At 39.8% G+C, this 15,562-nt stretch overlaps 1 protein-coding gene and 1 long non-coding RNA gene across 5 annotated transcripts in view; one reads left to right on the plus strand and one right to left on the minus strand.

Moving 5' to 3' along the window:
- Nucleotides 1-15,562, plus strand: part of B4GALT2 (beta-1,4-galactosyltransferase 2) — a 625,157-nt gene that overhangs the window by 286,593 nt on the left and 323,002 nt on the right. The window lies entirely within an intron of this gene.
- Nucleotides 14,627-15,562, minus strand: part of LOC138294234 (uncharacterized) — a 33,523-nt gene continuing 32,587 nt past the window's right edge. The window contains exon 5 of the long non-coding RNA XR_011203288.1: nucleotides 14,627-15,069. This is a non-coding gene — a long non-coding RNA (uncharacterized lncRNA). The remainder of the gene's footprint in view (nucleotides 15,070-15,562) is intronic.

Below are 15,562 nucleotides of genomic sequence, written 5' to 3' on the forward strand. Positions count from 1 at the left end.
CCAGTGACCCACTGTTTCTTGTAGTTATACATTGTTATTTTAGGTTTTTTACCTGTCTACAGGGCAGATCCTGTCATTTGACACCATGTTTAAGATGGGACAATAGATACTGGTCAGGTCTCTACTGTACAGTATATAATAGGACATGGCTGGAATCAGATTAGAGGCTACTCTTTAATTAAAAATCAGGCACAGAAATGCTATGGGGCATGTATCGAATCAGCCAAGGAACTCCAATTGGTCAAGGTATAAAATCAGCTAGACAAGTACTATAAGAATATTTAAAGATCAGGTAGAAGTATGTGAGAGAAAAAAATCAGTGGTACACCTGAAATCATGCGACTGGGTATCAAAAGTGTAATAGAGTACCAGAGAGGCTTGGCTTAAATAATGTGCTAGAGAATAATATAGAAAAACAATGTTTTCTCAGGAAATAGCTTTATAAGATATCTCACAAAAGAAAGAAGTGACGGACACTAAACTGGCCCTAGGAAGATTTCGGGCCTCATTACGAGGCTGGCGGTCTTTAGACGGGGCTGTGGCGGTCGAATGCCACATTAAGACCCTGGCAGTCAGACCGCCAGAGTTCCTCCATCTCCGCCAGGATCAGTGATCCTGACGGGAATACGGTAGGTGCAGGTCAGAATTAGCATGCAGGTCGGAATCAGCATGCAGCACCACCCTGCTAATTGGAACCTGATTCTCTGCCAGCCTTTTCGTGGTGGTATCACTGCCATGAAAAGGCTGGCGGAGAACAAGTGCAGGGGGCCACAGGCGAGCCCTTCACTGCCCATGCCTTTGGCATGGGCTGTACACTGGCCCCCCTGCCCAGCACCCTCGCAATGTACACCGTCTGCTGTGCAGATAGCGAACATTACGTTGATGCTGGTGCACCCTGCAGGCGACAGCATTGCCACCGGCTCGACTGCGAGCCAAAGGGAATGCTGCCGCCACTTTCCCGCTAGGCTGACTGGCGGAAACCTCGGTTTCAGCCAGTCAGCCTAGCACGAAAGTCGTAATGGATCCAGCTGGGAGGTAGCCAGTGTGGTGGCAACCTCTCCATTGGATGTTCGGCAGACAGGTCGTCTTGTCCACTGAACTCCTAATGAAGCCCTTAATCGAGGATGAAGTAATAACTTTTCAAAAAAATAGACACTAGTTTTCATGATAGATCGAGCTAAAAACACCCACACCCTGTAAACAAAACGTACAAGTATTAAACCATTTTCCTCATTATAATGTTACCCACAATAAAACAAATATGTAGGGAACAAGTAAAAACATGACAAGAATGTTTAATTAATTTTGCCTGTATGTCAAAGGAACAGCTTTGACAATCGTAATATCTTTTCTAAATGAATGTGAAAAATAGCCTACTCATAAAGAAAGCAATGTGTGATTTTTAGGTTTCGCCTGCACAGTGCTTGCCCTGTGCTTGCAAAATCTCTTGTAATGATGAACAAAATCTTAAATGGGGCTTAGAGCCCTCCCATTACTTAAACTTACATATCATTGATTGGATTCCACGCAACTCTCGCTTCTTTTCTTCCTATTGGTCAGCAGCTCCTCCTAGCCTTTGACTTCCATCTGGGCTTTGGAGTCTGAGGGCCTAATTACAAGTTTGGCATTGTTAGGACAGCCACACCAACAGTGGCAGTCGGACCACTGCTGCTGTGGTGGTCCGACCACCACATTACCACCCTGGCGGTCCGACCGCTGTCTCTGCCGGGATCAGTGATCCCGATGGTCTGACAGCGAGTGCAGGTTGCAATCTGCCAGGTTGGCATTGCACACATTGCTGCCCTACTGATTACAACCTGGTTCTTTTCATGACGGAGAACAGGTGCAGGGGGCTGCAAGGGGTTCCAATGCCCAGCACTCTCATAATGCGCACTGTTTGCTCTGTAGACAGTGCACATTATGCGGGTGCTGGTGCTCCCTGTGGGCGGCAGCATTGCTGTTGGCACGATTACGAGCCAGTGACAATGCTGTAGCCACTTTACCGCTGGGCTGACTTGTAATCAGGGCCTAGGTCCATGCTATGGAGCATGGATCAAGTACTTCTTCCTGTGGCCAGTGTCCTTCCTCTGGTCGCAGGTACTCTTTTTTTAATTTTCCACATGCACTCTCATGGAGTGCATGTATCCACAGTCCTTTACATTCGTCCGCCGCCCTTTCCTTTACCCTCTCCCACTCTCTTGGTTTCACCCAAACCCCCCTCCCGCTCAACTCGACCCAATGGTATTGAAGTGCTTTATATAAGCACAAGTTACATTACACAAAGACACATTCACTTGTTTTTTTCCATTTCTAAGGCACTGGGGAGATTACTTGATTTGCTTAGTAGGATCACAGAATGCTGAGCCAACACCGAGACTTGAACCGGTTTTCCCTGTTGGCTGCTGTTTCGTTATGCCACATCTTTATAGTCACAGCACTTCTGGTGTGCTTGCTTTATAGTCACAATGTGCCAGTGCATGTGTTAGCAGTCCTCTCAATGTGTCTGCAGTCCTCTCCATCACCCCCGCTAACTCCTGTGGTTTCACCTATCCCCCCGCTCTACTTGACCCAAAGAAATGGGAGCGCTTTATTTGAGCACCAGATATAATACTCAAAGACACATTTGGCTTTGGGACTGGGAGATTTGCCAAATTGGCAAACTCTTCCATTATGCCATATCTTTATAGTCCCATCACTTGTGCTGTGCTTGCTTTAAAGCCATAATGTGCCGGTGCATGTGAATGCAGTCCTCTCCATGCGTCCACAGACCTCTCCTTCACCCCTCCTGTGGTTTCACCCAAACCGCCCCCTCTCACTAGACCCAAAGGTATTGGACTTTAAATAAGCATGAGTTATATTACACAAAGACACTTTTTTTTTTCTTTCTTGTTTGTGTTTTAAGGCACTGGGGAGATTATGTGATTTGCCCATAATCACAGGACATTGAGCCGGCACCGAGACTCTAACTTTCCCCCTCCTGTACTTTCCTGCCCATGGCCAATACAGAAGTGGAATTCCCACTAAGATTCAGAGCACCCTGACACCATCTCTACAGGTGAGTAAACATGCAATTTCATTCTCAATAAGCATTAGGAAAAAAAAAAAAGATTTTCCCTATGCAAGATTTATTGGCTTTGTCAATATTTTTCTACACATTGCACAGCAGTGTGAGCTGCTGTGCAACATGGATTAAAGTAAAAAAGCGAAAGCGCTATGACGTGGCCTGCACTGACCACATCATAGCCTTTTTTTTTTTTTTTTTTTTACTTTAAGCCATGTTACAGAGCAGCTTGTGCTACTATGCAACATGCAAAAACATATTGACAAAGCCAATGGATCTCACATAGGCAAAACCTTTTGGCTTTGCCAATGCTTGTTTAAAATGATTCTGTTAAGGGCAGTGTCCCAAAACACCTCAGATCTCTGCAACTGGAATGTATTCCAGAACTCCTGTGCAATCTTTTCTAGATGGCATATCTATGGACAAAGTGGTCGCTGACAAAAACAAAAGCTTCTTAGAATGAAATGGTAGATTTGTTTCAGAGAGAGCCTTACATAAAAGAAAGTGTCCTTACTCACAGTAAAAAGTTCAAAACTATCTTTTGTATTAAAATACTTGTGCATTGGTGTGGTGAGGATAGGGACTTGTTGTCGTCAGCTGCCAACCAGTTGGAGAGTTACTAACTATCACCAATAATTTTAAGCAGCAACCGAGGGGACACACCAATTGAATTAGAAGTAAATTATGGGGAAATTCCCTTCCTCAACAAAGACATTAGGTCTCTTTGCTTTTTAAAATAATTGTGCATAAGAACAGTCTTTAAAACAATACAAACAGGGAGGTCTAGCCGACCTGTCTTTAGGGTCAAATCAGCATCGCATAAGACGCTTCTGAAGGAAGGGAGCAGAAGAATGACAGGACTTGCGGGAACATAGCATATCCCTTACTTCACCGCTCTACGTTCTGGCAAACATCGTAGAGGTTCTGGAGCTGGTACAACTAATGCGAAATACAGAATGTCAGCCTGGCTTGCATAACTCTCTTTATCTTCTGTCTTTCCTACCTCTCATACTGTGGGTGGCACGTAGCTTCTAGGATTCCTCCCGCTGGTTCTTTTGCACAGAGGTATTTGGCTGGAGCCATCTTACTCTAATAAGAACTCTTAGTCACATTAAACATTATTACCCGATTGTTAGAACTTGGAGTTCTTCAGAATGTTGCCAAATGAGAAACTCTTACTCTGCACTTGTCCTGGTATCAATAATCCAATCGATCCTGAATGTAGTTTGTTCTGTATTTCATTCTCACTAATATACAATAAAAACTTTGCTCATTGAGCCCCCCACCCTTTGGATTTCTCTAGAAACATTTCAATATAACTTGAGATTCTTTCTTTCATCCCCAACTGAGGGTTGTAGCATCAAAGCTTCAAGAAATTGCCTTTCAAAACCTTCAAGGCAATTGTTTCACAGGATCAAGGCAGTTTCTATGAATTTTAAAGGAAAACCTGAAGTATGAGGCAACAATAATTATATCAACATCAACCTACCATTGTATTGACCCCTCCACCTTGCCCTAAGATTAGACTGGCTTCTTGTTCATAGCCCAGAAAGATCATTACCTCAACCCCATTAGGATCAGCCTAGACCATTCCTAACCCTATGCCTACAAATAACCCCAATGGTCAGAAAAGGAGTATTGGTAACCCCAAATCTCTTCCTAAGAATAAATGTCACACTAACACTATATCCTTGATGTTAACAATAACCCTAACTAATAAAACTATTAAATTCAACTAAAGTACAAATATGAAAAACACTGAAGTCATAAATATGAGAAAAATGTAATTATTGCTATTGTATTCAATGCATTTAATCCATTAAATGTAAATTAAACTTTAAAAAAAATTTAAAGCGCTAAATCAAGATGCAGTACATGTTTTAATAAAACAATTATTACCATTTTACTCTTAACATATTCTATGCAGAAATGTACAAATGTGTTCATAATTAATTTTGTAAATCCGTTTCATTATCATACAATTTTATTGTTTATGGTTATATTTTTTCATTATCAACAAAGTCAATGTAAATTCTCAGTGCTCAGTGTATCTGTTCATTCAAAGTAGGTTTAAGTCTGTGCAGTCAGTAGAGTCCATATACAGACGTGCCCATATCACCTCTAGGGGTAGCTCAGGGAGCACGCAGACCTACTCATGAAACAATCTTTATTCTTACTGGCAAGGATGCAGGCCCCAAAAATGTTTCAGTTAAGTAAACCAAAATTTGGCATTGAATAAAACAAAATAGCCTTGACTAGCAGAATTTTAAAACTCTGAGCTAGTTGATTGAAATACCCAGAAACTGGGTGATGCTACAAATTTCACAATCCTATGTAATATATCTTACTGTCCGTCAGCTCTCTTGTAGCATTTTCTGTCTAGAATCAAGGCTACTTGAAAGCCATGCAGGGTATAGTATTGTTCTAACATCTGGGATGTAATCCCATGTTCCCATGCTAATCCAAGTTTTCTTATTAGGATAGCTTCAATCTTCAATGAATCTACTAGAGGGAACCTCTTCCAAAGCCCTGCAGCATTCCATCCCTGTGGAAAGCTAATTTTCTCCACTCGTTCCACTTGTTCCTTGTCTACATTTTTCAGGCAGTTCCAGTTCAGAAACAAACTGTTTAGCTGGAAAAAGGCAACACAATTTACCAAACTCACCATAAGAAAGAACCTTTATAAAAACCAATCCATTTGATGTTGTCATTCTTTATCTTAAAGCCTGATTTAGATATTGGCGGACAACTTTCTCCATCGCATTTCTGTCACACATAGGATAAATGAGATTCAGATTTCAGCAGATGGGAAATCCATCACCATTGTGACAGAGTAAGTCGTCTGCTAATACTTAAATCAGGCCCTTAGTTGTGAACCAAATTGAGCACAGCAGCTGCCCTGCCACTGTTTAATAATTACCAGTCAGTTACAACATTGATAGGGATCATTACCATGGAAAGTAGACCCCTGGTAACTTTATTCTGTTGGTAAGGAAGCACCAGTGCACTTTTGTAATGTTCCTAAATGATGGAGAGCTACTGTAGCTTGTCAGGGAATTTCTGCACAGCTCCTGCACATTACAGTAATAAGGACAGATTACAAATTTAGCAAGGACTATCATTTTCTTAAACTATTCAAAAGTTTGGTAAAATGTAAAAGGCCAGAATCTTAGCTGAGGTCAAAATTATGAAATGTTAGGCAAAAACTCTTCGGGTTCCTATGAGGCAAGTTGAATTTGAAAGTCATGTGCAGTGTCACATAATTGTTCTTTTATTCGAGGAAACACTTACTCACTATTGACACCAGAATTACTTCCCATTTCAGTAAATGTTAGCCTCTGCCTGGCTCCCACTTTTGAGGATTACACCTCTAATTTTGCTCAGTATTAGGATTAGGCAAAATTGAGATAATGCCAGCAACATTTCTCAATCTTATTTTACATGAATCTGTGAAATTTCTCAAAATTGCATGTTATTGCAATTTCTTTTAATACGCCCATTCAAAGCTGTTTTACACAGAAAAAGCCTCACAAATATTCATTTTTGAGCAAAATAATCTCTTTTCAGTATGTCACATAACTTTTTTACGCCAATTACATTTCACTTTATGATAATAATTTTGCTAACTTTTCATGAAATTTCAAGGTAAAATATGCAGTTGTGCGGACACCAACATATCCTGTGATGTATTCTATCTGGTTCCACAGTCTGATCCATTGTAATGTATTCAAGGCCTAGAAGAATTTCTCTGGCCAAAGGGCTAGCTTTGACACTCCACCCTTATTTGTGACCCCCCCCTTCTTTTGGGGTTTTACACAAACTATCTTAGTTTAAGGAATTTGCATTGTGTTCCTTTAATCCTTTAAGCCTCAAAATGCCATCTTCCGTTATGCTTCCTTTAATAAACCTAGAAATTGTGTTCCCGCCTTGCTACACGAATTTGTCAGCAATCTGCTGTGAACACATTTTTTTCTCATTACTTCATTTTGTCTGTCACATTCTCTGGCAGTAGACCTTTTCTATGCTTACTGTGATGATTAGATGCATCTCTTTATCCATAACATTTCTCACTCCTTTCAGGTGCTGTGAACACTGTGTAATGCCCCAAATGAACAAATAAAATAAATGATGAGTTCAGTTTTCTCTTCTTTATTTTTATTTGCCTGGTATACCAGCGTGCAGTTATCACAGTGACAGGTTCATGTTGCTAAGCTCTCTGTTTGTGTTTCTTCTTCAATATCTGTTTCTGTTGTCATAGGAACTTCCTTATTTCAGGGTCCATCACTTTGCTTTGTCAATGAAACCTCTAGAAGAGTAGCCTACCTTGTTAAAGAACTAGCCACAGAAGACATTTACCAAGTTAAATCCTCTCTCCACTCGTTTGAAGTGGATGGTCTAAGACATGACCATCATTGTTTCAAGGATCATCAGTGACAGAGGAGATGTGAAGAAAGAACATTTCCACTTATCCTCTGCCCCTCATATCCTGAAGACCTTTAACCTTGATCCTGTCTCAAGCCACAGTGAACCTTTTGTTGTTTGCTCCCTGTGTAAGGAGTGGTGTTAAGAGAATAACAATGTTCTTTTGAGGTCGGGGATTCGTACTGATTTGTTTATCTCTGCTCTAATTAATTCACTCCTCTTTTCAGATTAATTATTTCTTTTTTTGCATTTAAAATGTTATCAAATTCCATACTGTTTGGAACTTGTGTCATCAAAATACCCAAGAGTTGTACATGTTAAAGAAACAAAGGTTCGCCCTATAACATGCAACAGTTAGATCAAGTCAAGTCACTTTAACAACATACAAATAACCTTTTATATTTATCAAGTATACATCTCTAGAAAAGAATGTCAAACCTTCTCAAATGTAGTTACACAATACTTCTTTTTAAGAGATGTTTTATACCCATTCAAACTAGTGCTAGCTCCTCCAAACTACTTCATAAGCTTTTCTTCTCCTTACACCTCTGTGCATGTGCACCCTGCCTACTTAGGCCGTGGTTATGTATCACTTGCTTCTTGCTATGCAGTATACTGTCATTATACAATAAACCATTTTGTTTGAGAAATGGCATTGCATGTATGTGAAATGGTTTGCCATGGGGTGGTTTTGCATGTTAAGACACAAACTGCTTATTTACACACCACTTGCCAAAAAGTGTGTATACTGTGGAAGTCTGCAAAGCTTTTCTTTAATGTAGCTGTAGAGTGTAGTTGTGTGAAAGCGTGAGGTACTTTTTCATATCTGTACGGCGTAGTTTCCTTTAGCAGTTGTTTTATTCATGGGCTTGATCAAAATCTCGCCAGAGCGATGGTGTCCATGGCAGGCGTAATGAAGCTGGCTGTATGCATATAGAACTGCGGAGAAGGCTCCCATGCATAATAGATGAGATGTTGCTCAAAGCCTTACCTTTGTTAGGGTAGGAAAGAGAGAATGTTTCATGTACACCAACTTAAAGTATAATGCCTACCTTAAACACTGTGTTTAACCCCAGGAGAAGCAGAATCTAAATGCCCTGTAATACTCCATCTCTCAACAATATGGGCAGGAGCGATTCTTAATGCGGTCTTCATCTCGGCAAGAGCACTCCACCAGCCCTATGGCAACCATTCAGCTACATTGCTACAAATTACAGTTTCTATTTTTCATACCAAAAACATCTTGAATAAAATGCCTATAATTTTTCAGAATACTGTGGTTGCCTTACTGAAAATACCATTAAATCCAGGTGAATTATTTGTTCTTTGGAGGTAAAGAAGCAGTGAAAACATAAAACAAACATGGAAGAACCTGCCTTTTTGAAACGTACACAATCAGAAATTCAACCATTGTGTGAAGGGCTTGATTGCAAAGTTAACATAACTAGGTTATGCATATTTGAATAGGAAAGTGTTGTGAAAAACCCAAATAGGTTTCATTTACACACTTACATGGGCGTTATCTGCTTCTGGCATGACATATCATTTTTTTATCTGGGTTATTGTTTTTTACGTCTGGGTTTTGAAGTAGCTTGAACTGTCTTCTTAGTCTACACATACTCAGGGCGGCTTCTGGTCAGTGGACAACATCCATTGATCTGCCATTCACATTTTACATCCGCCCACCAAAGCATAGAGCATGTTCCACAGAGTGAGCCCAATTTACTTACTGGCTCCCATCACTATATGTGACTGCACACAGACTCTGTACACTGTTCACTTCCTCCGAAAAGAAGTTCCTTTCTCTTTTTTTGTCAGGGTGGCTCAAAGTGTCTATTTTATTTTATTTTTTATATTAACTTTAAATACCAGTTACTTATTTGGGTGCACTCCTTTATAAAGCTTTTTAAATTAACTGTTTTAAAATAGTTAGAAATATAAATAAATATAATATGTTAAAAATATAATGTAAATATAAATAAATAAATATAATGTTAAATCATCTAAAAATAAAACATATATTATTTAATTATCAAATATTTTACCAAAGTTTATTTTAATTTATAAAGGAATGTAACAGTATGTTATTATTAAACTATAATTACATTACTTTTATTAGTTTTGTACATCATTTTAATGTTTATTCATGCATAATAGAAAAATATTTTAGGTTGTAATTTATGTTTTCATTTAAACTTTGTAAAAATTGTTTTAATTAATTTTTGCTTATTTATATTAATTCATAATTTCGTTAGCGCTCTGTCATTGTTTTGTTTGTTCTAAGTTAAAAATAAATATATACAATTAACATACATTAATATTTAACATAAAAATATTTTTAATAATTTAATATAAAGTTGAGTTTTAAACTTTCCCTGTATATTTCCATAGGAAGCTCTTCACCTCAAATGTGGAGTCTTTCTATGGTAAACTATTGAGAAAAGTAACAAAGTTTATTTAACTCGAAAATGATTGGTCACAATATTTGTATGTTAAAATTAATGTAAATGAATGTTATATATTTATTTTGTATGTTGAACAAAACAAAAACTTCTACAGCTCTACTAACCTAAAATGTAATTAAATATTTAGTGATAGTAAGCTAGACAATATAATCCTGAAGTTTAAATTACAAAAAGAATTCCCACCTAAAGTCAAAAAATATATATATATTATGCATTGATAAATATTAAAAGTGATTATAGAATTATTTAAAATTATTTTATTATATTTAAATAAAAACTATGCATTAAAATTGTCAAAAATATTTTAAACTAAATAATAGGTTTTATTTTTAGATATTTGTTTACAACTAAATTATATTTATTTATAATGATTTTAATATATTAGTTTAACTATTTCCTAAGGAGTTTTATTTTAAGTCCCTACGGCCATTATTTTCTGTAGGAGTGTATTGCTGTAGCAGTGATTTTCAATCTGTAGTGCTGGACGCACTTCAGGTCTGAAAGGTAGTAATTTGCTACTGTTTTGGGTCCCTTTTTGGTGGAAGTAACTTTGGAAGTGCAATTTCTGAATAGCAGTGGGCTTACTCTTTGGTGAATGGGTGCATGTCTTTCCCTAAACCCCTCCCTAATCCTGCCTAAACTCCTCTTTAGTTCTTCCTATAGCCCTCCCATTTAGTACTATGTATTTGCCTTTTTCCAGTCTCTCCCCTGGCTTCACCCACATTCACTACTAAAAATTACATGTATAAGGATCTTTCCATTCAAAAGGTAGGAGAGATAGAGGTGAAGTTTTGTGAAATTACTTTGGTTGTACTATTGTAGTACTACTAAATGTACTACAAAATGTAGTTTGTGACTAGGCCCAAGCCTTTTTTTAGCACCCACCATCAATCTCTTTTTAGCCCCAATAAGTTATAGTATTAAAAATACTGTACATTATTATTAGCCTGTTTCCTCATTATTGATACTCAGTGGTGAGGTCCTGATCTGGTATCTTCTTACAATGTAGAAAGATGCTGATGATGTATACATTTTATCTAATATTGGTAATGTCTGACCCTAATGTGTACCTCTATGGACACTTTTTTATGAACATCTTGGCTATGAAATAGAACTTTTTAATATAATTGACTTATCATAAAAGTTGTATTTAATGAGTTACAAAACAAATGTACATAGTAGTAAGCAGATACTTTAATTAGAAACCTGCCATACTCCTGAAAACACGTCTCCGTCTCCAAGAAATGTTCCCTTTTTGTAGATATATACTTCGGGTTGATTATGATGAAGAACAGGTTTGCACATCCTATGTGTGCTTTCATTGAAATACCAGGTACTAAAAGTATAGGTCTACACATTTTTGGGAAAATGCCTTGCTTATGACCTGAGTCAATTTCCTATGAAAATCTCCTATCAACTCTGTGAACATCAATATGGAAGCAGGACACTCATGTTGTAACAATGGACAGAGAAGAGCAACCTGTAGTTTCAAAATAAATACTCCACATGATTGTCTATTGCCATTTATAATCATTCTGCATCTGATGCTTTTATGTGTTTTCAGAGAGAAGGATAAAAAAGCACTTATGGTTGCAGCTTGCCAGGGCATCCTCCTTTCCCTGTCAGCTCCTTTGTGGTTAATCCTTTTGTTATGTTAGGTGTCCTTTAAATACTTCTACAAATCATAGCCTTAATGTTGGTGTAGATAGCATTGTGCTTATAGCACTTTGCTCCACTATTCCACATGTTAATTCATTTGGGTATGTCCTCCCCGACACCTAAGAAAATCAAAACAATTAAGTAAAACTATTCCACTTGTAATCTATTTTTCATTTTAAAAAAGAGAAGGAAATGTGATTTATAAAGTAACAGATTAGATTTACTGGTCCAACAGATGACTTTCTAACTCTTGACTGATATTTAGACTATTTGGTTCAGTTGTCTCCAGTTCTGTAATATATTTGAATTTGAGTTTTCTTGGTGGTCTCTCCCTGTTGCCTCCTCTAATATGTTGTGTAACGCAATCAATGACAAAATATTTTAATAGAGACTTATTACTCTCCTCTACTTCTCTAAAGTGTCTTGCAATGGGATATTCGAAGTCACCATACCGATGGCTCAAATATGTTCAAGTTTCCTGTTGTGTATTTAAAATATTGTACTTCTACCATAACGTTTTGGGCAATGACAATTTAGACCATAGAGTGCATGATCTGTTTTGCAGTTCATGCTCTTGTCTGTTATTTTCTGTACACAATACATGGGGCTCCCTAAAATATAGTTGAAACTATAATTTTACAGGATTTGAATTTTGAGTATCTTTTAAAGGCCTGCCGTTGTGGCAGCTAATGGGGAATTGTACTTTTCTCATAAAGATGTCTTGATGTAATCCTATCCTATAGTGGCTCCTGAATGTTACAGGGGGTCTCTTGCATATTATTCCATTCATTATGAGCTTTAGTTTCAAAAGATGCCAATGTTTTTACAAAATACCTCTTACTTATTGATAGTGGGGACTACAAGTAGTAATGAACCTGATTATCATATCAGGATCTCTTTGCATCCTTTTTGGTGCTTTCCCCAAACAACAACTCTTACCTGTTTTTCTAATTCAGTTTTATCTTTGCTGATTGTAGGGTTTCTTCCCTGTAGCCTCTTTTCCTGCAATGTGCTATGATTGTTTCTTCCTCTTTCCAATACATTCCTGGAAAAGTACAATTGTGTTTGGCTTTTGGGAGCTGTCCATATGGCATGCTGTTTTTTAACGGAACAGGATGGAAACTAAATGAATGGTGAATGCTGTTTCCAACTAATTCTTCTCCATTCAACTCTGTGTCCAACAATTTTTTTTATAACATTGGGTCTGATTTAGAGTTTGGCGGATGGGGTTACTCGGTCACAAACGTGACAGATATCCTGCCCGTCGTATTACGATCCCATTATATGCTATGGGAATCGTAATGCGGCGGACATGTTTCCGTCACGGTTGTGACGGAGTAACCTGTCTGCAAACCTTAAATCAGGCTCATAGTCTACTATTTCACTTTTACGCATTGTGTTAGAAAACTGTAGGTTTAGGTCATTATCACTGAGACACCTGATAATGATGATGAGACAGAAGAACAATCGGCAACTCAAATGATTAGGTGAAGAGCTGCTGCTCCACAAGAGGAAGACACATAGGGGGTCATTACGACCTTGGCAGTCTTTTCGCAAGACCGCTGAGGTACCGGCGTGCTGAAGACCGCCAGTGGTGGCGGTCTTCCGCGCCACGTATTATGACCGCTGGCAGGCCGCCGTCCTTTTTCGTACGGAAAGCCGCCAGCAGCCATACTGGCGGACGGCGGGAAAGTGGAGGTTGCTCAACCTCCACCGCCACGTCAACAGAACACCGCCCACTGAATCACATCCCATGATTCGGTGTGGCGGTGTTCTGGTGACGGTGTTCTGGTGGCGGAGCTGCCCCCATGGATCCCGTCCCCTCCCGGAGGCTCAACGGACAAGGTAAGTTGATTGCCCGTTAGGGAAGGGGGTGGGGGGGTTGTGTGTTGTGTGCGTGCATGGGGGTGTGCATGTGAGAGTGTAGAGGGGGTGAGTGAGTGAGTGTATGCATGCGGGGGTGCTGTGTGTATGGGAAATGTGTGCGGGTCGGACGGTGTGCATGTCTGTTTGTATGTGTGCGGGTATGTGTTGTCGGTGTGTATGTGTGTGTGTAGGGGTGTGTATATGTGCATGTTGGGGGTGTGTGCGTGTAGAGGTGTGTATATGTGCATGTTGGGGGTTTGTGCGTGTAGGGGTGTGTATATGTGCATGTTGGGGGTGTGTGCGTGTAGGGGTGTGCATATGTGCATGCATGTTTGGGGTCGGGATGGGGAGGGTGGTTGTGCCACTTTTTGGGGGTGGCAGGGGGGTGGTGGGAGGATTGGTGGAGGGTAGCGGGGGTGGGGGAGACCCCTATCAGTGCCAGGGAAGGAATTCCCTGGCACTGATAGTGCCTACCGCCATGGATCTCATGGCGGTTCCCAACCACCCGAGATCCATGGCGGTATGCAGGGTCCTGATACCGTCGGCGGTCTAGTGACGACCGCCGGGCTGGAGACCGCAATCTCCAGCCCATCGGTCTTCACCGCCATGGCGGTCGGAATGGTGAAGTGGTGGATGACCGCGGCGGTTACCATAATTCCTTTTTTTTTTCACCGGCCTGTTTGCGGTCTTACCGCCGCTTTACCACCAACCGCTAGGGTCGTAATGGCCCCCATAGACAGCAATGGGTAGAAGAAATCTGAGGAAGGCTAAAAGAACATGCCCAGCAGGTAGCACTGGGAGGATGGCCTAGTATAATGAGATGCTACAGGACCAGGTGGTATGATGACTTCACCAGAGATAAGGAAAAGAGGGAGAACACCACAAATAAAGAACACAGAAAATTATAATAACCTGAATGAGAGACGATCAATATGCAGACTCAGTGGATTCCACTTCCTGAGATAGTTAAGTTCCAAGACTTCTGGTCCTTGGCAGAAGTCATCTTCCCATGCTGTCAGGTAGCAATCAGACCACTCCAGGTATAAAAGTACAAATTCTCAGATTACAGTACACCACCATTGCTTCAACTACAATAGTTTATTTAAAATAGTTTTAAGGACTTTTTTTCTTTAAAAAAAAAAAAATAGTCATTGATGCAGATTAACAAACATGCCAGGGATTGGACCCCTGCTAAAATCAGAGAGTTGGTCTCTTGTCACAAACTTTTCCATGCAAGTGCCTCCAATTAGTTGCTGAGGTCTCGGGATAAGGGCAAGCAGTGCAAAATGCAGAGGGTAAATCAGGATCATAGAGCTCGGTTCACATTCACTTCTTACTGCTTCCTTCATGACCACTGAGACGAGGGCTAGCAAGAGCAGTGCGAGAGGTCACATAGGACAAGCCAGGAATAGTAGCTGCTACACCTAATTGACGGCCATCAAAATGCTCTTCTTTTCTCCAAAATGTGTTTCTGAGGTATGCTGGATAGTCAACTCCTCCATGTAATCCTTGTCAGGTCTGTTCTTGATCTGCCATGGTCTCTCATGGTGGGAGGCATCATTCACGTTTCAGCGGCTGCCTCTTTGGAATGCCTCACTACACACGTCAAGAACAAAGTGACAGCACCAAGTTTACCAACAATTGAAAGTACATTTATTAAACAAAAGCATTTTACATACATTCTAAGGACTACATCCTTGTGGATTGGTCTCAGAGTGGGTGTATGCTCAATCATGCATGCTAAGGTATTCTGAGACGGCATTGTTGTTGAAGCTGAAAAATAACTCTGATGCATCTATTCTAATTTAACTGAGCAGTTGTATGGCCACGCAAGGTAGTCATTAGCGAAGGACTTTTACTGGAGGTTTGCGTACATCCGGAAATGTTCTAATTTGCTCAATAGGGAGCACACAAGAGACTGGTAAGAGTGAATCCTTGTGTAGGAACACATTTTCCATGTGGCTTCACTGATTCTCGAGTCGAACAATTTCATACATACAGAGCAGAGTGAGTTAAATATGAATCCTTGTTTATGGCATAAAATCCTATATTACATCACAGGTTCACTAGGAAGACACATTCATGTATT

The sequence above is a fragment of the Pleurodeles waltl genome, chromosome 4_2 (assembly GCF_031143425.1).
Source record: "Pleurodeles waltl isolate 20211129_DDA chromosome 4_2, aPleWal1.hap1.20221129, whole genome shotgun sequence".
Classification (NCBI taxonomy): domain Eukaryota; kingdom Metazoa; phylum Chordata; class Amphibia; order Caudata; family Salamandridae; genus Pleurodeles; species Pleurodeles waltl.